Source organism: Natator depressus, chromosome 5 (genome assembly GCF_965152275.1).
Source record: "Natator depressus isolate rNatDep1 chromosome 5, rNatDep2.hap1, whole genome shotgun sequence".
NCBI lineage: Eukaryota > Metazoa > Chordata > Testudines > Cheloniidae > Natator > Natator depressus.
The window spans coordinates 72,966,231-72,992,086 of record NC_134238.1 but is presented as its reverse complement, the minus strand read 5'-3'; the positions used below and the strand labels follow the sequence as shown (position 1 = coordinate 72,992,086).

The window sequence follows — 25,856 nt, the reverse complement described above, 5'->3', positions numbered from 1 at the left end:
AAGTAGAGCTGGTTGGAAAAATGTTTTTTCCTCCCGCAAAGCATCTATCTCAAGATTATATAAAACTTTTGAAACAGAAAATCAAAACATTTCATTCTGAAATGTTGAAATGAGACTTTTTTGATGAGTTCAAAATATTTTTTCCATTTTTTTTCAAAACAAAATGTCAAAATCTGTACAAGTTCATGGGAAAAATTCATTTTCATCAAAGTGGCATTTTCCAACTATTTTGATGAAGCTCTTTTCAGTATTTTTATGCTTCTAGCCTCTTTCGCTCTTCTGTCACAATCTGTGCTGTGCCTGCTAGTCTCTTCCCTTTCTTAAAGTTCTGTGTGATAAGTAAAAGTAAACAGATGGGAAGAGATAGCCTTTATGGTTTTACTTAGCAGAGCTGGTTCTAACCAGCCTTGTGGCATTGCAGCCTTGGCTCGTGAAGAGTTCTGCATTAACTCTTCAATGTTCACTGTGGTATCCGTTGTACTCATCATATGACAAAATTAGTTTCCTTCATATTTTCCTGGAGCTAACTGAAGTGTTCTTCATCTTTGTCTCCAGATCCAACAACCAATTTGTACTTCTAAGCCCAATGTGAGTAAATTTCCTATCCAGGGAACAAACAGTTTTTAATGTAATATTAATTCAGGCAGGAAGCGAGTAAGAAAATGTATGGCTACACTGAAACAAAGCTCATTGGTTGTCTCCTAATTGAGTCAGAGAAAGCAAGGATAGCTGTATTCCAGCCAAATATTTGCCTCCCTTATTGTGAAATCTTCCTATTTGCAGTACACAGTCACATGTATCCAAAGTGTTTTCAAGACATGTTATATGAAATTGTGTCAACTACTGTACTTGAACAACTTAAAAAGAGAGAGGGAATATCTGAGAGTTGTGAACATTTCTGTATCTCCTGTCACTCCTGAACATTTAGTCTTGAAACATTTAAAAGAAAATGCCAATGGTTTTCAGCTACTCCAGAATCACTTTACTTTGTTTTAAACACAACTATAAACTGGCACTTTAAAAATAATTCTATTTTATTTAACATTAAAAAACCATAAATAAAGCCTATTAAAGAAACTGGAGGCTGATATTTTTGTCAGGAATTGGCTCAAAATAGGATGAAAGGAAATTCATTGTGCACTTCAATGAGTGCTGCAGAAAAAGTAGAAGACTTTGTAGTTTGTTTTCAGCTAACTTTCATCCATTTGTCCCTGCAGATTGTGTCCAGGTTTTTTTATAGAAAGACAAATGTGAAGATTTATGGGCTTGATGCAGCAATCTGACACTCAAGCCACTGCAAGTGTGCAGCTCAACAAGGTGTGAACCTAACCGCAGCAGCACATACTTAGGGAGAAAGAAGGGTGTCCCTTCAGAGTCAACTGATTTTCTTAGTATTAAAAACTAAACAACTCGGACAGGCTAAGTAAAGATAGGGCCCAACCCTGACACTCTTATTTCACATTATCCTCGTCATTCCTGGAGGTCAGTGAAATCGCTTGCTTGAGTAAGGTTTAGTTAGGTGCATAAGAGACTACACTGCAGGATTGGCCACTATCTTTGTTTACCACGTCTGAGCTGTTCAGTGGACTGGGACAGGTGCATGTTTTGAATATGACAATGTGAGATGATATATAACCCAATTCTCAAAAGTACTGAGCATCCCCAACTCCTATTGAAGTCCATCATTTTGCATCATTCTTAAGAAGCAACAAATACACGGAGTGATGATAAAAATAAAAGACCCCAAAAATCCAGTAGTTAGGCCAAGAGCTGCTACTTGGTTGTGACTCAGCCTATCCCCCACGAACTAAGACTCCATTGGGAAGGAAGATCCCTTTCGGACGGAGTTGCCTGCTTCTGCTGAGACCCAGGACTGTTAAAAACAATAAAGCTATGGCTACATTTCTGGATAGACAGGAAGATAAATTAAACAAAGACAATGTATGGTTCTAAGTGGCAGGAATCCAGAGGATATTTATATTATGAGCCAATTAAAAGAGTCTAAAGGAATTCACATTGAGCAAAATTACAGTAAATTATCCCTAAAAATAAACAATGATTCAAATAGACAGGATGTTCTTTTCTTAATTTTACTAGGTAGCAGACAAGCATTCAAAATGAAAGTTCTTTCAAGAGTAAACTATACAGAGTACTACAAAGACCCCAGAAATAGATAGACTTAACTGATAAGCACATCTCAAGAGTCATATGAAACAGCATTATGTATTATTTGTATTGCAGTCATGCACCAGGATGTCATTACAGTTCTTGAAGAAAAATGGACAACAAGCGTTGACTAAGCTGTGGTTATACTTTTGTGCAACTTTCACAGGGTAGCTAGCCCCTGTGAGTAGACTGGACTCACACCCTGTGTCAGAGCAGGTGAGACCAATCCAACCAATTAAAAGGGGCTACACCTGAACCTATAAAGGGCATTAGAGGCAGTAAGTGATAGGGCTAATCTATATCTGGAAAAGGAAAAAGCCATAAGGGAGAGATCCTAAAGCAAGGGCTAGGTGTCTAGGGAGGCAGCCCTAGTGCAACTGCTCCAGGAAGGGAGCAGAACTGGGAAGGTTCCAGGAGCAGGATGCTGGAGACCCCTGGGATGAGTGGTCCTGACAGCAAAGAGTGAGTTTCTGTTTGTTTGTTTTATGTGCTTGAGAAAGAGAATAAACCTGTTTGAGAGACTGTGGTAGCACATACCAGGCCAATAGCTGGTGGGGGAGGACTCCTTCATGGTTAGAGCAACCAAGTTAAATATAGGTGGAATTGGATCAAAGATTGAGTTCAAATTCTTAAATGCTATAAAAGTGACACTCAATCAATACCACTAAGAGAACTGTCTCTTATTAGTCAGCCAAAATGGGGGGGGAATCACAAAAAACCCTGTAGGTTTCCAGTGGGCTGAAAATATAGGAAGACATAAGAAAAAGACTGATCCTTTCACAAGATCTCTCAAAGCTGATTACTAGTTATACTAACTTAGGTATTATCTAATTTCTGAATGTGTGTAAGAGAAAATTATATATTCAATAAAACATCTAAAATCTTTCACACACAAGTGTAAATTAGCAAAATGGGGCATTTATATTGTCTTATACTTAAATCATAAGAACTGGAGGCATTTTAAACTAAGTGATCTTTAATAGAGCACTATGTATAGAAATTAGAAGGTAAACATCTAACTGGTTAAAAACAGGTACACTTTACAAGCTCTGTAATCAAAACACCGTTCATGCTAATGTGTTTCCCTCTAACATGTGGGCTTTTAAACTCTACGGATCCAGTCCAACTCCCCTAAAAGTTAATGACTAGGTTCCCATTGACTTCAGTAATATTTGGATCAGGGCCTCAAGACTCAGCCCAACTGTCCTAGAAATCAGTAGCAAAACTCCCATTAACTTCCAGGGGCTTTGGCACTGTCCTTAACTTATTTAATTCTCTTATCTCTAACTTTGTCACATTAACTTGACCATTTACTCTTGCAAGGGGCTGTCGCAATGATCACATATTGATATAACTGAACTGATCTACCTCTAATTTGAATCTGTTTTGCATATTAAATATTCTGGGTCTGCTTTTATTTAGGAAAAATAGTACATGTACTAGACATATTAACACTAAACCTTAACCTGGGTTTATATTGCATATCAGTCCTGGTCATCTGAACTCAAAGTAGGTTGTACAACATGAAAATAGTCTTCATCAAAAACACATGGATTCCATATAGAGCAGCAAAGTGTATTGTGTCTATTGTTTTTGACAGGCAATTTTCTCCACTGAGACTAAGTCTTGAACCCTTGGAAAACATCTGTCTCTTGGAGAATACTGGATAGCAAAGCATGCCTGTGCTCTATAACTTCTGATCATTGATACAGCATGTTCTGCTCTGCAAAAGAACTTAATTTTTATTTTTAGTGGAATTATGTAGTGTATTCTCCAGCAGTATATATCTGTATTTGCATCTTAATACCTTTGTTAAGTAGAATAGCGCTGCCCCTAAAACAACTACCACAGAATGTGGGGTGGGGATATTTTTAAAATGAGTAGGGTGACTAGACAGCAAGTGTGAAAAATTGGGGTGGGGGTAATAGGCACCTATATAAGACAAAGCCCCCCAAAATCGGGACATCTAGTCACCCTAAAAATGAGTGCTTCATCATGTCTTGTCTTCTGCACCATTCCTTCAGATATGAGTTGATGATAGCCTCAGGCTAGAGATAGGGAGGCTTAGGTGGGGAATCTGCTGTAAAATCAGGTTCAAACAGCAAATGCTTGATGACTCCTGAAGCTGTGTCAGACAACCCTTGGCCCCACGGGTCCAGCTCCCAAGCTATGCTGCCATATGCTCCCCTGTTGCAGTTGTATAATGCAGTCCCCACTGCGGTAAATTAATGACACAGCAAAAGCGTTAATTCCAGCCCAACCAGCATTGTCTGCTACAATCTTCCACAGATATAGCATTTTTCCCAGGAGGGCAAGCTGCTTACACTATCTAGCTCTGACTCTTTCTACTGACTATGCTCCAGGCTCGAACACAACCAACCATTAAGGACTGATTTTCAGAGGTGCTGTGCAGCTACAGCTCCAATACAAGTGGAGGTAGGGGTGCTCAGCATCCCTGAAAATCAGGTCTTTAATGTCAAGGGGCTGCTACAGATAAGGGGACAGAGTATGATGGAGAATCGCAGCTTCCTTTCCCTGCAGATCTGCTGCTACCACCCCTACTATACATTACACATTAGTTCCCTATATAAGCATAAAGAGAAGGGGAGCAGCAAGTCCATGAATACTCAGCTAGGATGAATTTCTACTTTTCAGGCTGTTGTACTAAAATCTACAACACCTAGAAATCAGTTTGTTGCTTTATTCTTTCTGTTAAATAATTGCATTGTTTTATGCTTGGATCCAAATGTAGATATACTGCCTGCTTCTATTTTTTTCTTCTAATTTATGTACAAAAACTCTTACCCAACCCTAAATGCAAATGAGCAATTTTTCAGTAGTGGCAGAGATTAATCTACAACGGCCTAGATGGAAACAAAATTCATACAAGATTTAATAAAAGTACAACTGCAATTCTGAACTTCCACCTTAGAAATAGGAAACAGGTATGTTATCCACATGGCTACATAGTCTTTTATCCTATCTCGAAGAGCTTTTGGGTGGTATGCTAGCTGCACCTACATTCCCTCATTATAACCAATCTTTAGAGTATAACAAGTTAAAAATCATTAAGAAATCAAATATAAGAACGACACAGTTCAAACAAAGCCTATTCCCTAATTCATATAAAGATCTAAGTGCATAGAAAATGTCATGAAAGTTAAACTTGCAAGAATAGTCAGTTTTGCCTGAAGAAAAATGTTTGAAGATTTTTATTAAGGGACAAATCTTAGTCCAATTTAAGCCAATGGAAATTTAGCTACTGACTTCAATGGGAGCAAGATTTGGCCCTTAACAGCCTATTTTGGCAAATGAAGTATAGTTTGATAACGAAAAGTCTAATAAAGATGCAGCTGCCCCAGTTGTAAGAGCACTGTAATATATAGGGTCGCTTTATCCACTAGACTGCTCAGTATTGCACAGCTAACAGCCATAGGGATATATAGAGGTATCATCCTAAAGAGAATATTGAAAATTATAGGGAAATTTAATAAATCAAATAAGTGCTGCATTCAAATAAAGAATATTCCTTAGTTTGTTCTTCTGTGTGTACAAAATTTAATAAATTGAATTAATCTGTGTTTTATTTAATTAGAAAAATTGAGATGAAGAATGATTTCCCAACATTTCTGGAGATATTTATAGCTAAAAGGTGGCACCAATTAAAGTGACTGTGGAATTGAGAGTAATTGGGTCTGTGCAAAATCATTAAAGGATAAAGTTTAAGGACTTATTGTTTAAGGTTTATATGGTGAGTAATCTACCTGCAGGGATAAAATGGGCTCTTGCTTGCCTGAGTTTTTCAGCAACATCCCTGAAGTTGCCCAAACATATCAGGATAAACTTATTCTTATGAAAAGTGTCATGGGCAATCTTAATGTCCAGAAACAGAGAACTGAGCCTGGCCGTTAAAGTCTCATCTGAAAGACTTCTCCCTCCACCCCCAAAGAAAATTGTAAGGCACAACACAGTCTACCTTGGAAAAATGAAGGGTTGAGCGAATAGTGCCATGGTGTCCAGGGTTTTCTATAAACTGAGAATTGGACTAAAAGCCATGCCCACCAGTTGGCAATACAACAGAGTAGTAATAAAGCTCTTTCTAATGTGGATCAATCATTAACATGAATAGACAGACTCGTAATATGGACCACTGTTAGCTTGCGACTACCTGCCAGAAGTCACTGTCACGATGTCTGGAGTGGCTCACAACCATGAGTGCCAACCTCACGGCAGACTGCCAAAAAGCAGGGCAAACTGGTTTTATGTTCTATAATTAGATTTGCACCAACCCAGTAACAAATGTGAACTCCTGAAGCACTGTAACAGTTTTACCATGGTGTCACACAGTCTCATTGGGCACTCCCGTCTATCTTGTTATCCAAGCAAGCTGCACTTAGTAATAGTTGGTTGGCATACACCAAAGATCCACAGTTGCCACCTTTAATGTAGTCAATAAGCATCCTGACTTTCACAATAAGCCAAAAATCAAGCTAATCCCATTTCAAAACAAGCCAATCTCTAAGAACCCCAACACTCTGTGTGACTAGATCTCCCCCCACCCCCCAGTGTGTAGTCTGGGACTGCGATGGGCCTGCTGTGCACCCCTGACTCCCCCGCCTTGCCCTTGCTTTTGGGAGCTGATCCAAAAAAACAGAATCAGCAACCTACAACAAGCTGCAAACCAAACATGCTACAAGCTACAAACTAGCCAACAAGCAACTCATAAACCAAAAACAAGCCCAAATTCTGTGTGTGTGGGGGGGTGTCCCCATGGGTTTGGCATGTCTGTAAAGATCACAAAAGATTCAGGTTGCTTCCAGTCCCAAGAGACTAGTTACCTCCCCCAGGTCAATTTGAATGTCAGATGTCTCATCAAAAACACTTGTAGCCAATCCTATAGTAAATTAAGGATTTATTAACTAGGAAAAAGAAATCTTATTTACAGGTTAAAGAAGGCAACATCTATACGCAAACAAGTTAATCTATTGTTTTAAAAAGTGACAGTTGTAATCTGCCAATTCAAAATGTCTTTCAGGGCAGACCCAAGGAAACCGTGGGGATTTATGCTTCAGTTTAGTGTCTCTGGCCCTGTCACAGTCCAAACATCAAAAGAGAGAGGGGATTTTCTTGTGTCCACGTTTTATCCCCTTCCTCCAGTATTCAAGTTGATGGGATGGGCTCTCTTGCAAGTAGCACCTTGATGCATGTGAAAGGGCCATTAACCAAGACTTTGTATCATGATGTTCCACAATGGCCCATTTAATTTTGATAGCCCTTCTTGGGGGGTGGGGGATCCCCTCTTCCTGAATGGGTTCGCCAGGTCAGAGCAGTCATATTTAGTTATAAAGCAAAATTTACATATTAATTTATCAAAGGGTACAGACATTACAAGGAAGATTAATGCATGCAGCAACTTACAGGCATTTTATAGAGTCTAAACACATCCTTATAAATCTAAAACCTACCTTGAACAATACTAGCATATAGGTGAGCTGGTCTGGTTTCCAGCTATGAATCTGTCAGTGCTCAGCTGAAACCTACAGATTTGGCAAGAGCTGGCACGTGGTCTACCAGCCTCACAGCTGCCATCAAAGGTATCCCCTTTGTTTTGCCAGTTGATCTTATTGGCAGAGAGATGCTGTCGTAGTTAAACCAATAACTGGTCACACTAATCTTCTTTAGAGAAGCATGGTGACAGTAGGTGAATGTATTAAAACTTCCAGTCTTGCTCTGCTAAAACTGGGGAGGAAGAGGCTGCTGCTGGACAAAGTTTGTTCCAACTGTATTAGAGAATCTGTCTTAAGCAACCAGTTTCTTTAAGTTGCCTAAAGATAGGGTTAATGTAACTTTCTCTAAATATACACCAGTCTCTGTACACAAACACGGGAAAGTGTGGAGGGCAGGAGACTGGACTCCAGTATTTTATATTTTCATTAATAAGCATAAAATCAAGAAGCGAAATATCTCTGTGATGTAAAAGGCCAGAGCAAAGCCCTACACATCACTTAATCCCAAAGAGGGGCTATTCAGTGGCATATATGAGGAGTAGCTAGGCAGCAGTAAGTGGTGCTCCTCCTGCACATGCAACGGAAAGGGGCAGGAAGTACAAGGCCATGATGGAGGTGAGTTACCTTTTTGTAGGGAGGGGCTGCAGGATCCATGTAAACATGGATTCTAAGACCCCAGTACCCCATGCAGCTGGTACAGTGGTGTTATGACTGCTATTCCAGGCCAGGGCTTCTCACTGAAACTGTCCTGAAGTGTGGATTTCACCACCCTAAATCTTCTCATTTCACTCTCATACAGAGTGAGCCTGATTATTCTGACCTTATGCCGGTGGAATGAATTTCACCCAAGGTAATTACTATGAATCCACTACTCAGGACTGAAATTATGATGGTTGCTCACATACAAATTTCTAAACTAGGGTACTAGTGCAGTGTGAGAGTAGCATGATGGCTGATCACCTCCCAAACATAAATCACTGGGCCATCAGCACTTAGTGGGGGAATTCCTGTTACCTTCCTGTCTCTTCTGTAGGATGCTCATATAGGGCAGTGATAAATACATAGGTAGGTAGACAAGCACTACCTAGACAACAGTCATTCATGCAGCAGTATTTAAAATAAGGAGTAGGGGATTTAAGACATCTGGTCCATAGAGGATTAGACTTTTATTCATTAACACACATGAAATTAAGTTTAAAGTTTCAGGGCCTGATGATGTAGCCTATGCTGCCTTTAAGTACCACCGACTCACATAAGTAGTTCAGTTGAGCTCATGAGTCTAATGACTTCTCAGTCTCAGGAACTGGCCCTTAAGCAGTAAGACACCTATGGTCCATTTCCTACTAGTAAACTACTGATAGGCTTCCTGTCTTTGAAAGGAAGCCTATATCAATCAGTGGAATATTCTTGGTGAATTTAAGGGTGACTGGGTGGAGAAAATAGCCTACAGATAAGGGACAAACACAATGAGAACAAAACAGTACTTCCACAAAAGTGTACTTTCAACAGCATATCTGAACTTGCAACCCAACTGTAAACATTGAGCATTAAGAAAGAAAACAAGGATGTAGTTATAGCAGGTGGTCTATTGTAAAGACTTAGGAAGAAGAGGCATTCAAAATACTCATGATGGGCCTGATCCTGTGAGGTGCTGAGAACTTTCTGAGAAATGCTAAATGCTCTCTGCTCCTAGTGAAGTCAGTGAGAATGGAGGGGGCTTGCCTTCACAGGATGGGGCATCAGCATATTCAGGTGCTGTTCACAAGCAGGATGTGGATTGTCTGCACTAGTGATTAGAGCTGGAGTCCTGCCTAGAGGTTAGAGCCAGAGCCAGGGCCAGGAACCAGAAATTGGAGCCAAAGGTCAGAGCCAGAATCAGAAGCCAGTAACTGGAGCCATGGCTCATAGCTGGAATCAGGAGAATGCCTGGAGCAAGGCTGGAAACAAGGCAAGCATAGGAATGATTTCAACTGCAGGTGTCATCATCAAGGAACTTGTGATCATCTGCTGCTGGAGACTAAGCTAGCTGGTCCCAGGTTAATGTGCAAGCCCTTGTTCCTGACAGTTGTCAAGGTCTAGCTTACAATTACCCTTGGTGCTTTCATTCTTTTGCTACTCTAGGCACACAGTCCTCAGTTGGGTTGACTTGATTCTTGGTGCCGCTGAAGAGAATTGGTGTGGGGAAAGGGGCTTTAAGCCACCTGTGGCCTGGCCAGGGGACAGAAAAGTCCTTCACGGGTTGCTATAACTAACATCAGCTCTACTTTGCCTGAGAATTCCTCTTTGTCAAGACTTGAGGAATCATCTGCTACTCTTTAAGGGCAGCCTTCCAGCTTCTGTGCACTACGTCCAGGACTGGGGAGTGAGCCCTAGCTGATTGGACTGGTATACAAATCTATCAAGCAAGTAAGACACACAGTACAAGTTCCCTGTCTCATGGAAAAAATCCTCCAACTCCAGAGAAACTCACATGGTGGGGCAGTACTATCACAGTGATAGAGAAGAGTGTCGACGTCGCTATGTTGCACGTGAGAAGACTGGGGAGTTGATGGCAAGGAGCACCACTTGACTTCCTCAGTAACAGCATTAAGCAATCCAGCTCTAGCATCTGTGCATGCTAGGTTGTCAGGATGACATAATCAGTGATTTTAAATATAGCCAAAATTCTTAAATAATTGAGGGGTTTTTTTGTTTTTGTTTTTGTTGTTTTTTTAAAAAGGTCAACCCTGCTCATTTGTTGATAGCCTTAGGTTAATCGTATGTTTGTGTGGGAGGTCACTCACTTCCATAGCAGAAAGAAGCTAAATTTCTGGCTATCTGAACAGAACAATTGCACTCTAAACACTTGGCAATAGATGGAATTCACCATTTGATGAAACTGTTTACTCTAACATTCTAGCTAGGAATAGCCAATAGTTAAGTGAGGCTATGTCTCACAAGCGTATAATCTGTGGAAATGAATATAGCATCTCATGAATACTAAACAAATTCATTATGACCAGCAGTATAGCCAATGAATCTATAATGATGGCTCTCTTAAATTAAATTGTCTCTCAATTTTTCAGTGAAATCAAGTTCACAAACACATTTCTTCTTTTCCCTTTATTTAAGGCATCAATTCCTTAAGTTCCTCAAGATATATAGCTCTCCTTTGGCTCTGCAGCCCAAGAGCAAGAGGGGAGGAAGTAGAGGAAGAAATCATTCTTTGCATCATGGAGCACTTTATTCTTGATTTTAAAAACACACACACATTCACACAAAGACTTAAAAAATATACCACCAAGTATCCCTGCTAGGGAAATGCAGGGGACAAATTTTCTGTACTGCATTTTACAACTATACCATGATAATATGTAGCAATAAGCAACTCAGACATTTGAATTAGAAGTGTTGGGGAAGAGAGGACAATGATGGTTCCTAAAATATTTTTATCTAAAGCGCAACTCCTGAAGATGGCAAGCCCCAAAAACCTAACACCCCCCCCCACACACACACACACACCCCAAAGTCAGTCCTAAAAGTTTTCTCCTAATAGCCCTTGAACTCTTACCATCTTGGTAGTGACTTCAAAGGATTGTTTCTTCCTGGACTGATCAGAGAATAAACTGGTTCTTCCTGGGGTATCTGCAGAGCACTCTTTTTGAATTTGGGTAATCTAGCTGTCAGGACTCTAGACTTTCCAGCTGAACCCAAATGCTTTTATCTTTTTACCATCACCAGTGGGTCATCAAGAAAACCCTGACTTCCTTGAGCCAGTAGTATGCTCCTGGCATAATTTCTTCCAAGCAGCACTGGTCTCTGGTTGCATTATTTGCTCCAATACGGCTTGGTAAACTTCATATTGTGCAATCATCAGGCTGCAGCTACTCAATCTTCATGTGATATAAGTTGATCCCTTTTCTTCATCCTTCTGTGTCTGTTTCTGTAGATCACTGTCAGGACTCTTGCTTTTATCTGCTGTGGGAAATTCATTCATAAAAATCTTAAGCTTTAGTGTTTTGTCTGTTTTTAAACCAGCCAGCAAGCATATATGTTTCAAAGCTGAAAGCTCTTCTATCTATAACACAGATGCTGAAAAAGAACTTTCATGGTCAGTAAAAGGCAACATTTATCAAGTTTATTGCTTGAGCAAGTCCATATGATTTGAGCACTTACCTGAGTGAACAAATTCCTAGGGTTCTTTTATTCCTTTGTCATAAATTCATTTAAGAAGGGGCACTTTCATTCTCTTTACCCATGTGCATATGCATAGATAAAGTGTGTGCCTACCGCATATCTGAATTTGAGCTAAATGAATAGTTCACAATAATGTAATCAACAAAACTTGCATTTTTTTCAAGTTGCAATTGCAAATTGACCATGAGTGGAGAGTGATTTCTTTTTCCCCTCACTTATTCATTATTTGAAATTGTTCACCAAATTTCTGTGAATAATTTTTGGTCTATAATTCATTTGCAAGCCCTTTGTTGAAAGAATTTGATATTTAAAATGTGAGCTGTATGATTGGTCACCTGCATCAAGTTTCTGCTCCTTGATTGGATGAGCTTGACTCTGAGTCTGATTTCCTGTTTGAATTCTCTTCAAAAAGATCATTTCAAATGTGCTTCTCACTAATAGCCTCCAATAGTCACAACAAGGGCATGAACATAGTCAAAGTGAATTCCTTTAAAAAGGGAAGGGAATATTTTCAGGATATCTTTCCAATATTTGCCTCGTGCTAATATAAATATCTTATTCTTAGGTCTATTTTTCCATATAATATAGAAACATAGGAACATCAGACATGCGGTCCTGAATGAGATCAGAAATGCATCTACACAGTACCCTATCTCTGACTGTGGCAAGTATCCTATACTTCAGAGGAAGATGTAACTACCCAGTGGTAGGCAGGTGTGGGGTAATCTGCCTCCCACATCCAGTCTTTATTCTGATCTCTAATAGAGATTGGCTTAGGCCCTGAAGCATGAGATGTAATATCCCTTGTAATCATTAGAGTTGAGTGACTGCACTACAGTTCAGATAATTCTGCTTCCCTACAAAGGAACCATTACAAAATACTGGAAACCTGTCCATATTTCATGCTACTAGAGGATGTCAAGTTAATTGCTTAACAAAAGGTTTTTAATGTGCCCGCGACATCACTGTAACTAACACCTGCTCACTCCTAAATTCACTGAATACCCTTCAAATGCTTGGGCTGTACATCTTTGATTTGTTTTAGTCTATTGCATCTCCATGACAGAACTAATAGGATAAAAAGCACAGCATGCATTGGGTGACCTTTTTTCCTTCAGTGTGAAATAACAGCAGTAAACACACATTTACAGGAAGTGGGCAATGCGACAAGAGAGCACAAATATTTTTATTGCAAATACAAGCCGCTTTGTATAAATAATTCCCTCTTTCAATTGCCCTGTGAAATTCTGTTTCAACAACACTTAGGACCCTGCTCATCAACATATCACTTATGTGGGTGGAACTTCATTTTTACATGATTCTTCGGTTTGGACAGATGGATGTGTTGGCAACACTATATTCATCCCCTGAAGTCCCAAAATATGTGGCACCATAGCAGCAACGGGGCTGGCTTTGCCTGACCCTATACATAGGCATTTATAATGCTGGCAGAAGGAATCTCCTTTTGATCATATAAGGAAGCAAAGCAAATCTTAACAGATTGTATAGTTTATTAATTATGAAGGGGCTGATCCAAAGTCCATTTAACTCCATGGGAGTTTGTCCATTAATTTCAATGGGCATTGGCTCAGGACCCAAAAATAGTTCATCCGTTCTCCAATAGTGCTAGATAAAACATCTATGCTTCATATCACTGTCAAACCACTTTGTGCTGATGTTTACAGTTGGGGGAATAATAATAATTTACAATACATTAGTGCCATAATCTGCTCGCTCAGGACAAACATGAAGGAAGATAAGTCCCTGTTCCCACATACCTATATTATGCAAGCAGTTTCTCACAAATCTTCATTCAAATTTTAAAAATAAATCACATCAATAATGCTCCTTTAGGGTATGTTTATGCTGCAATTAAAAACCTGTGGCTGGCTGGTGTTAGCTGACTTGAGCTTGAGCTCAGGGGCTGCTTAATTGGAAGTGTAGATGTTTGGGGTCCGACTGGACCCCAGGCTCTGGGACCCTGTGAGGGGGGAGGGTTCCAGAGCTTGTGCTCCAGCCCAAGCCCGAATGTCTACACTGCAATAAACAGCTCCTTAACCTCACAAACCCAATTCAGCTGACAAGAGCTAGCCACAGATGTTTAATTGCAGTGAAGACATACTCTTTGTGTGTGTTCTCTGCAAACATTCAAACACAGAAGTTTTACTGACCTGGATATTTGTGAAAAGGAAATTTCAGTCACATGTTAGTATTTATAGAAACTGAATTTAAAAATCACACACATAGATATTCAAATTTGAAGTCACTTTATGCTCAGAACAGAAGCAAATACCATGTGATTTATCTGGCCAGCACATCTCAAACAGCCAATGTCAAATATCTAATCAGATTATGATATTGCAACTCTTTAAGCATGAACAAAAAAGAAACATTCAATTGAGACCAGTTCTGTTTTGAAGAACTCCCTGGTTATGAGGGCAGTACAATAGCTTAATTTGCCTCTTTTGCTTCCATATACTGGCCCAATTTTGAGTCTCTGGCCCTGCAAATTCCTGCTTTCTCAAATAAACTAAGACACACACAGCCTTCTAAAGGAGAATATCTTCAGAGACTGAGGCTATGTCTACACTACCGCCTATTCTGGCAAAACTTATGTCAGTCAGGGGTGTGAATATTCCACCCCCTGAGCAACATAAGTTACACCAACCTAAGTGCTAGTGTGCACAGTGCTATGTCAGCAGGAGAGCTTCTCTCGCCGACATAGCTTATGCCGCTCACTGGAATGTGTGGTTTTTTTTTTTTCTTATGCTGACACTCTCTCCCATCAGCATAGTGTCTTCACCACTATTGGTACATCTATGCCACTGAAGTGCTGTAAGTGTAGACATGGTAAGTTGAAACTCAAAAGTGATACTCAGGGCTTCTCTACACCATGCGGCTTTTAGCGACAAGGCTGTGTCGACACAGCCTTGTCGCTAAACGTCAGCGTGTATAAATACTTTGTTGGTACTTTTGCCGACCAAATACTTCCAACCCTGCAAGCAGTGTTAGCTTTGTCAGCAGGAGAGCGCTCCTGCCGACAAAGCCACGTTCACACTGCCACTTGCGTTGGCAAAACTTTTTTGTCTTTCGTGGGGGGGCTTTTTTAAGTACCCGGGAAAGACAAAAGTTTTGTCGACAACTTCGCAGTGTAGACAAGCCCTCAGAGAAGTTGATAAACACCAGTTTAATAGTTTGCAAGTCCACTGAGGGCTTTCACCTCTTTTAAACATAAAACCTCCAAACTAATTCAAAACTACCCAGCTGTTTTTCATGGGGAATCCCAAAGACCTAAGTCCCTGGATCTGGGTCTCACTTACACTAAGCTACTTTATACTGCTGCAACATATAAAGAGGCTTTAGTGTAAATGAGAACCAGGCCTGCAGTACTATTTGCAAAAGGACTTTCCTAGCAAATATGGACTCAAGTAAAGCCTTCCTCAGCGTCTCCATGCACTCAGTTACAAGTGATTCCTAACATTCTCTCTGAAATGACTCCTGTAACAATGGAGTGCAATGATATTGCTAATGGTTGCTCCAAGCATTTTCACAATGGTTATGAGACCAGACATATAGCTCCTTAAGTCTTTAAGAGTCAAAAGGTTTATTATTAGTAGGATTACATAGACCCCATATTAAAATGGCAGCAATCGGCAGGTGTTAGAACTGCATATCCGGACCTATTGAAGGGATTGAAGACTCGTAATCTTTAAAAAGTCTATTTTGACTGCAAGTATAGAATGCCTGTCATTTACAGGAGAAGACACAGAGCATGCAAAGGAAGAAAGCCGTTAAGTGAAAATCCACCTATTACTTGTCAGAGGCAGCTTTGTCCACACATAATGAAAACTAAGCTTACCCCTCATACGAGCTAGTTATTAATAGGCCCTTAGATCTGATCCTGCACACATTCTTGTATGTGCTTAATTATAAACATGTGAATATCCCATTGACTTCAACAGGAGTACTCAGCTGTGAAAAGTTAAACACGTGATTAAATGTTTTCAGGATTGGTGTCTTAGGGGAGTCTGTATTTAAAAAAAATTAATCTCTCAGTTTCTAAATAAAAACTATATAAATACAGAGAACACAATGTCTAAAATAGAGATTTCCTTCCTTTTTGAGCCAAGATGGGGAGAGGGGAGGATAAGATTTTATTTCTAACTATGTGATTCAGGACAGAATATTGTGGTAAAGAATTAATCTTCACTCTGTCTTATTCCTCAGTTTAATGCCCCTTCTCCCTTCCTTCATACACATGTGTATGTAATGCTAGTCAGAGCAGTAACAGTGTAATTAAAGTCTCTACAATACAAAGTGCTACTAAAAATTCATGAATAATTGGCTCAATGTTTGAAGAGCCTGCATAGCTACCCGTTGTTATCCAAACATCTGTTTCACTCTCTCCCATAGCTCTGATATGTAAAACCTAAATGAAGCTATTTAATTATCCTGAAGGGGTGAGCTACATAATGTGATAAATCTTATCACATTCTCAAAGATTAGTTTCATAATTTTTGTTTTGACTAATAAAATATAAAGAGACTCACTGTCCCCCCCCGCCCAATGCTTTGAATGTCATATTATAGTTTGTTTTATCTTCATAAATGTAAACATCTGTGGAATTAGAGCTTCCAGCTAATTTTTCATGAAATTAAAGCAATCTTAGTCCATTTTTAATCCATCCATCAAATGCAACAACATTTCTAAGCAGCTCTTATTTGTTTTAGGGGCTTTCACTAATACCTCCTGAGGAAACTTCACCCCCTTCCACATTATCCTTATGCCATGGGAGCCCCCCAGCTGCCTTAATTGAAGTGGCAAAAATGAAGTAGATGCACAAGGGAGTTTCCGCAGCCCTTGTGTTCTGAAGGCTTGAAATTGGCCAACATGGATGGAGGTTGCAAACAGGCCACTGGATTTATGCTTACAGTGAAATCCCCTATTGGGAGTTCTGAAGGGCAGCAGCCACAATTCTTGCCAAAAGTCTGAAACTAAGTCAGTGGGTTGTGCTGCAGCCCTGCACCATGCAGCAGACTGGGAGGTGGGCTGGGGGTGGAGAAGGTGGGATTCCATTTATTCCTCTCCCGTCACCTGCTTAATTCCCAGCACAAAACTCATTTGGTTGGGTTCCGTGTGAGGAAGAATTTCACCCCTGTGAATAAATTAATGACAGCAGTCATCAACAAACCAAAGCTACTTGAAATCAATATCATGAGGATGACTTCATTTAGACCTGGGAAATTGAAGTCAACACCTGGCTAGTCATTATGTTATCTCGATGTGAATATGCAAGGCACAGCTATCCAAACACTGGTTGATACTGCCTACAATGGCAATAACTGTTATAACCTTTGTCATTGCCTTGGAATTTCATGTTATGTAGCATTTCATATTACGTGTAACTACAGACAGATTTCTAAGGCCTTTTCTGCCTGACAAAGTGGCATTGTTTTTGAACTGATTTAAACTGGCCCATTCTTATTTCAGTTTAAAACAGGTTTATTTCAGGTTAGCTTAACCAAGTAGGAATCAGTTTAAGCTAAAGCATTAAGTAAGCCACTCTTAAATCCCTCTGTGGATACTTTTATTTCAGTTTAACTAAACCAGTTTAAAAACCAATTTAAGTTAAAGCAGTGTAACTTTCCCATATAAACACAGTCTAATACATACCATGCAATAGTTTCCCAAGGAATGTACAGAATGGTACTATATATTCTCACCAAATAATCATTTCGGTGCAGTGCACCCTTTTCATTAAAAATAGCTTTATGCCTATGATTTTACTATCACTACTGCATGATTTTATGATTTATTTTTCTTGATCTACTGAGTCCAAGCTACCCATAATTCCACTCTGATATCTTACATTTGTACTCAAAAATATACATTGGTGCACATTAAAAGGGATTTGTATGGCCAAAGTAACCCATAGGGGCACAATCAACTCCTTTTATACTCAGAAATACCCCTTTAGGGACACACACTCAGGCTGGGCACAAAGCAATTTAGTTTGAAAGTTTGGCGTACTGCGTCACACATTTAAAGGAATGCCTGCGCCTCACAACTTTTGGTCTCTTTTCCTTTTGCTGTGTGGGATTCTTGGAACTATGAAAGCGATTTAAAACATGAAGTGTGGTGCTATTAGCACAAAAATATAGAACTTGAGGGTGGTGATGTGCTACTGCACTGAATAAAACTGAGACAATTTTCTAGCTTTGGTCTTGATCCTGTGAGGTGCTGATCTCCTTCCCAGAGCCCTCAACTCCCATTGTCTTCAGGAAGTGCTCAGCCTCTTGCTGAATTGAACCCATAATTTTCTAAACTGGCTACAGTAACATTTCAGTTAGCTGTTAGATTATTCCACATAGTGTAACCAGATTTCTTCCGACAAGAAAATAGTATTGTTTATGATGATAAAATATAAAGGGGATTTTAAAATCTTACACTTATATAGGCAACAGTACTATCTGTTTTCTTTACTCCTAGATCTACCTTATCCTCAGGTGAGGGAAGGCTCCTTCTTTTGGTGGCTCGCTTTACTCACAAATACTGACCACCTTTGTAAAGCACTTTGAGGTCTAAAAGATCTAAATAAATGCTAGATATTTTTTACTTATTTTATTATCTATCTAAAATGTTTAATGTTAAAGGAATTGTTTAAATCTTTTTTCTTTAAGAGTATTTATTCCTCTCTTCTCTTCAAGACATATTTTATTCTGAGTTTTGCCTTGCCCTTCAGCCGCTTCTTTTCCTCTCTGCTCAGTTTCCTTTCATTATTTTTTCCTCCCTTATTATATGCAAGCTTTTGGTTGCATTCAGGGGTTGGATCCATGGACCAAATCCCCTACTTAGTGGGGGGCTACAGTGACTGCAGAAACTACAATAGTCCCTTGGCTGCAGTCCCAGGTACTCCACTAGCACTTCATAGCCTGGGGGAGAGTACTTCTTCTCCCACATTTGTCTCCCCAAAGAATCTCTACACACAGAGCTTTCAAAACAAGTTTTGCACAGAGTGGGGTAATTTGGCCCTTTCTTCTCTGGAACTTCAACCACTGGAATCAAGGATAATTTGAATAATATGCAGCACCATTTTTCCATCCTCTTCATAATGTACTAAAACTACTGCAATACAAAAGTCTGAAGAAATGGAATAAGAACTGAACGTCAGCCTAAATGCTGAATTTCTGGACTTTTATAGGCTTAAATCAGCCCCTTATCCCTAGTTGTTTAAAGCATCGTGCAAGGTTTTTAGCTATCTGACACCCATTAAAGTCACTAGGAATTGAATGGTTAAACTCTGTCCCTTATAAAGGCAGGTGCTACTGTTGCTTTAATTTTTTTCATGATTGAATAATATGTATTCTGAACATTGGGCTTCAGAGATACACACCTCCCATCATTTTTACACATTTCATTCAGCCCTTTTTGCAGCATAGTGTTGGAGAAAGAAAAGACATTAGAAGGTCATGCTTCCAAAGAGCAAACTTCCCATTGTTCTTTGAATAAGAGATTGTATTTGAGTACAGAGCTTTGCATAAGAATTAGTCCTTTTTCTTGTATAAAGTCAGCTATTTTCAGCTCAGTGCAGCAATCTTCGATTTCTTGGTTGTAACTATGGCAATACGATTAGATGGCATTCAGTAAAATTTGTTTTACAAATTAGCATGGCAGGGAGGAGGGGTGCACCCCATGACATGGATAGAGGACCAATGCAAAAGCACTATGGAATGAGATTGAAATGGAATCAGGATTCAGAATATTCCTCTCGCTAATGATCCTTGGATTCACCTGGCACTCTCTGGTAGTTTGTGAGTGTTATACAGTTAGCCACAATAAACACAATAGGATCAACATGCATGATGGGATATATTTCCTACTTTTTTTTAATAGCACCACACCTTCCCATTTTGAAAGTACATTTTAACCCCATTTTGGGGTGTTTGCTGATTTCTTTGATCTGATACTTTAACATTTGCAGTCAAATCAATTTCAAGCACTTTCATTATGGTACAAAGCTCATTATGTTCTGGGGCAAAAAAAGTTTTGTGCTAAGCCTTGGGTCATCTTATAATGAGGATAAGAATGATTGTTGGTGTGCTAGACAGAGTTCTGCCTCCCTACCTTTCTGCTGAATGGAACACTCCTCACCAGTTCAATAGAATGGCAGGCCTCAATTTGCACACCCTAATGATGGCTTCCTGAGCTTTTGCATCATTTGTAATAAATCTAGTTTTGATCATATTTCATTATGAATGAGTCTCCTATTCATTTATAGCCCTTTTCTTAATGATACATGCAAAACAAAGTCAGAAGGAAGTGGAATTTTAGGTGCATATTTTTCAAATGTTTAATGTATTTCCCTCTCCTGATTTGTTTGTTCAAAGGAAACTTTTCTTAAAATCTAATCAAAATCTTTTTTAAGTAAAATAATTTTATGACTGCTTCATTTTTAATCTTTACAACTACATTGTAGCTCCCCTCCCCCCCAAAAAGGAGAAAAAAATGGAGAATTTTTCTTTTTAAAAAAATATTTCCTTGATCTTTCTGATTTGGTTTTGTACATTGTTTAATCAGACAGAACCAATCCTGCAGTCCATGGGCATACTGGGTGCAGTTCATCTCTGAACACACAGCCTATGCACTGTTCAAATCCCAACTGAGTCCTTAAGTATTGCATAAGGCTTGTGCTGAGCCTCTGCACAGAGGTGAATGGCACCCAAGGAACTCCCATGGGATGTTTTGCCTGCATAAATACATGCATAGGAGTTTTGCTTCCATAAACAATTTTCCGCAGCGCTCATTCAAATGGTGAATAGCTTAAATGGGATTACTCACGTGATTAAGGGCTATAGGATCAGGCCACTCGTGGGAAAAATAGCAGATTGTGTAACCCCACACAGTGCTACTACTACTATCTGGTAATATCACCTTCAGAAACTGAAGTCTGATTGTTTAGCTGTTTTAGGACCCAATCCTGAAGTCAGAGACTTGTAGGTGTCTAGTAGTTTGATGTCATGACTAGCATGTGAATTGGATTTAAGTGACAAAGTTCTACAGTCTCGCCCTCTCTCTCATCCAGGCCTGTCTGAATCCACTGGCACAACAATGTCAAGACGGCTGGAGACAGGTCTGGATGCGGTAGGAGGCCATCAAGTCCTACTGCACCTGAACTGATGCCCTAGGCTGGCTACACAGTTCTTACCATCCACTTTCATAGCTGGGGAGATAAGCATATCTGCTTGATTGCTTGGTCCATCAGAGAAATCTTTCTAGAGGGAGCCAGGTGTAGCTGTCCACTCTGGTCAAAAGTCGCAGGTAGTACTGTCTACTGTCTACTGTTATGGTAGCAGGCATAGCCTGACCTGTCTTGAGAAGTTTGAACTGTGCTTCATCTGGAATCACACCTCAGACCTGTTCATCAAGGGTGGACCCACCAGGAGTACAAGACTCCAGATGACTAAATTCTGAGGGTCATTGGGATACACATGCCTCTCCACCATAACAAGGTAAAGGTCCAAGGAGTAGAGTTTGACATGCAGAGGAGCATGGACTATTTCTCTTCAGCTTGTGACACTTTTTTTTGGTCTCACAATCAACATCAAGAAGACAGAAGTGATGTACCAGCCTGAACCAGGAAAGCCTTATGTAGAGCCTATCACAGTGAATGGTCAAACCCTCCAGGCAGTGGACAAGTTCACTTACCTTGGCAGTATGCTGTCAGGTGCAGTTCGGACCGACGATTAAACCAATTCCAGAATTGCCAAAGTAAGTGTGGCCTATGGCAGACTACGTGCAAATGTGAGAGTGCAGAGGCATTAGTTGTCAAACAAAACTGAAGGTCTACAAAGCCATTGTGTTGCCAACTCTGATGTATGCATGCGAAACCTGGACAGTGTACAGATGCCATGTTATAAAGCAGGATTAGGCATTGCTGCCTGAGTGACCATCCATACTGGCATTCATATACCAAATACATGTTCTACTCTTTGCTATGTTTTCCCTTCAATACTTTCCTCCACAGTTATTTAATTACAAATCTTCTTTGAAAGCCAGGAACTGAGAAATTACTTCAGTAGACACATAATGCATTATCAAAATTGCTTGAGTTTCTTCTCAGGTAGAAGAAAACTATTGAGGTGGAAATTTACTTGCTTTCACTACTGGTTATCTAAATTGTTTGCAGTTCTGAAATGAAAATAAATGAATGTTTGCATATAAATAACCATAACCTGTTTTCTTGCCAGTAAAGCATACTCTAGTTGGCAGCATAGAGAGCACTAGTAACACAGTAGCTTCAAAACTGCTCTGCCTCTTTTTTTTATCCTGTGGAACAAGACATTTAAAAACTTTTTTTTATGCAGTATAAGCAAGAGATAGCAGTTACCATGTTAAACTTGCAGAACAAGATTCAGCAGTTTGTTTAGTTAGCTGTGAATCTCTGAAAATGAACACACTAAGGAACCAATTCATCTTAAACAGGATATGTATTATAACCCGGGGGTAAAATGCAATGTGACAGCAAAGTGAGAATGACACACATACAGATTTTTGTAATCTGGTATATCTGGTTCCTGTGTTATTCCAGTGCAGAGAGTGGAAATGGAGTTGAGCAGTGGGAAACCTGAAATCTAATCCTGTAATTTAGCAGATGATGTGACATCAGTTCTGGTTTCAAATGTAAGAAATTAAAGGATTGGGTAGAACTATGAACCACTCTTTTCCAGTTAGGAAGAGCTCATGTTTGAGCATGCTTCAAAATATAAGGAGTTTGTGTAGAGGAGGCTGAACCAGTGCTACTATATATACAGTAGCTATTAAAAACTTGGCATTTGCCAATAACTCCCACACAGTTACCATAGACTTAAATCACCCCTTCCTGAGGAAATATCCCTGCAATAGAACTGGGGGGAGGGGCTCTTCAGGCATTCCACATGGAATTTTCACTGAATCATTCCATTTTGGAAGAGAGATTTGCCCTCTCCAAATGGGGAGCAGTTCAGCCCTCAAGGCTCACAGGTCCAATGGCTTCTTCAGGAGCTCAGAGCCATATACCTAGAGGTGCTGCTTCTTGCAATACTTCAAGGGCCCTCCTGCTCCTGGTCACCACAAGTCCATTCAAACACCATTGTTAGGGTCTTCTAAACCAGTGGCTGCCCCCAAAGCCCCCTTCTAGGGAGTCTCCGAAGCAGAGTGGAATTCTGGTTACCCATCTAATTCCTCAGCCTCCCTCTCCCTAGCCACAGATCACCAGTTTATTGGACCGCTCCTACTTCATCTCTCTGGGTCAGGGAAGAGCCATGAGGAGAATCTTATGTATAGCCCTTTTGGGGAGATGATGAGATTTCCCATTCTAAGTGCAGAGGGGAATTGTGGTATCTCCGATGGAAGTGTGTGGTAACCAGTGGCAAATGCTGACTCTTTAATAGTGACCACTGTGGCCATGGGTACTGGGAAATCATGGTGACTGAGCCACAATTTGTGCTCCCATTTCTCTGGCTGGTGGGGATTCTGTCTGAGTAGCATAAAAGTGATGTATGCAGTCTGAGTGGTCTATGGTTCACAAGAAGGTTCACCTGCTATTGACCTCTCTGATCTTTCAGCAGCATATGAATGGCATTAGCAACATGAGGTTGCAAAAAATTATATCCTGCCCACCCTAAAAAAAGGTGCAGGTTATATCTACAAAAAAAGGGGATGGGACCAGGCTTAAAATGAAAAATAGTTTCCAGTCACTAATGTGGCTTGCAGGCCCACTTAATACATCTGTCTCCTAGGTTTGCCCTCTTTTTTTTTTTTTTTTAAAGCCAACCAAATGTTCCAATACAGCCTTGAAGTTTAATGGGACAATCAGATAGGTATATCAAGAGCCTATGTAAATGTTCACTGTTTCTCTCCTTTTAATTTGTGAATGCAGTAACTGTGGTTTCGTAATGCCTGCCTCTGATTGAGAGGAATGTCTAAGTGTAACAGAAGCCTGTGGATAAGGTTTACTCTTCTGCTGTCTTCAGTACTGGGAGAACAATGCACAAAATGAGTCATTACTTAGCTGACAATATAGCAGATCAGAAGTAGCTGATACTTATCTATGATTAGGAAGGCATCACTATAGTTCTTTTTACCTGAGCAATTTAAAACCTTTCCTTTAATCAGAGAGAAAGGAAGCTCTGCTGTTTTATTGAGTGAAGGATATTCTTAGAGTTACTGAATACTATAAGATCAGAATTTCCACCTGTCCTTGAAACAGCTTCAAGTTTTCCTGTTCTTGTGTGCTAGACTTTCTTGCACCAAAGAAATCTTTCTCAATGAAGGTTGTCCATCCAATACTTATAGGTCTCCTGGGAAATGAGAAGTGTGTGGACAGTGGAGGTGCAACCGTATGGGGCAGAAGGAGAGGGGTGAATGACTTCTGCCCCCTTTATAAATAAATACATTCTGCCAACCTAAATTCCTCTGTCACATTAACTGGAGAAGATATTTCTTCACTTCCTGTCCTTAATTTATGTAGTATTGCTGAAGCTGTTATAATGGCTGCCCCCTCTAGGGTTGCCAACTTTGTAATATTCAAAAACCTGCCACTCCAGCAGGCCACCTCTTCCCCCCCCCCCCCCCCCGCCCCGAAGTCCCTGCCCCACATTCATTCTTCTCTCTCCTTTCTTTCTCTTCTCCCCCCCACCCCATTCACTCACTGCTTTTCTCTTCTCCCCCTCCCTCCCCTCTGTCTGGGTCAGGAGGGATTTGCCTGCGGAGCCAGGGCTGTGAGCTGCAGCTGCCTGACACAGGTAAGAGGTTGCCCCAGCTTAGCAGAGGCTGGTGCAGGTGATGCCTGCCTGTCTGGTGAGTCGATCTGACTAGACTCTGTCAGTTCCCCTTTTTGACCATCCTTTCTGGTCAAAAACCGGACACCTAGCCACCCTGCCTCCCACCATGCTAGTGGCATTAGCAGTGGATGAAATGAGTACCACAATCCCTGTTTCAGAGGTCATTTATAGCATCTTTTGGATTTATAAGATGTTCAGATACCAAGGTGATGAGCATAGTAAAAACTGCATAGACAGATACATTCTGTCATTCTGTAAAGGGCCTTGATGCTTGTGAAAGGCGCTATATCAACATTTATAAACAGCTTGACTTTTAAGTAAGTTACAAGGAAAATTACTGATCTTGTGTAAAGGATTCAGGAGTGCAAATGTTCAGTATTCATCATACATGAGGGTTTCCTGGTGCACAATGGGACTTCCAGCTGAAACAGTCTAGTCTAATATCTTCTCTGACACAATTGCTATAAACAACCTTGTTTTCCTCTACCCTAAACGTGCAAGTGAGTTCCTCTTATTTTTTTTCTTAAAGGCCCATACCATTTTGTCAGTCTGGTGGTCTAGTTATGGCTCAGGAGATCTGAGTTTGGTTGCTCTCTGACTGGCTGAAAGTGGTTTGGAGTACTCTGGCAATGCACTCTGCTCCTGAGGAATAGAGAATATCCATGTGGCCAACTCTAGAGTAATACTGATTGATAGGTCTTCATGGCGTCTTTTTTCCAGTCTCCTTCCTTGGAAAGCTGGATAGTATCTCCTTTGAGGGTTCAGGACTAATATGAAAAATGGGGGTGCAAGGGCTGTTCAGATGGAGGAGGAGGGAGACAGTGAGGAGTTGGGACCCATAAAAAAGGTGGTGTAGAGCTGAATCTATCTTACCCAGATGTTGTATGTCACAGCAGACACGTCCATTACTGAGAAGGCAGAGCAAAAACTGCACCAGCAGCATCACATCCTTCAAACACGTGTTGATGACATTACTGCTGCCATTTCTCTTTCTGAGAATGAAAAGCAGAGAATCATTGCTGATGTAGTGGCAGCTGTTCATTCCACTCACCGAGTGCCAAGCACAGGTCACTGATGCTTCCATTAAGAGTGCGATCTTTCATCAGGACAATGCTGGGAGGGTCCAACCCTCCTGGTACTTATTATAGTTATTGCAATAATGCCCAAAGGCCCCATTCAGGAACAG

At 40.3% G+C, this 25,856-nt stretch overlaps 1 long non-coding RNA gene across 1 annotated transcript in view; it reads left to right on the top strand.

Moving 5' to 3' along the window:
- LOC141988194 (uncharacterized) overlaps positions 1-25,856 on the top strand; it is a 177,796-nt gene that overhangs the window by 124,885 nt on the left and 27,055 nt on the right. The window lies entirely within an intron of this gene.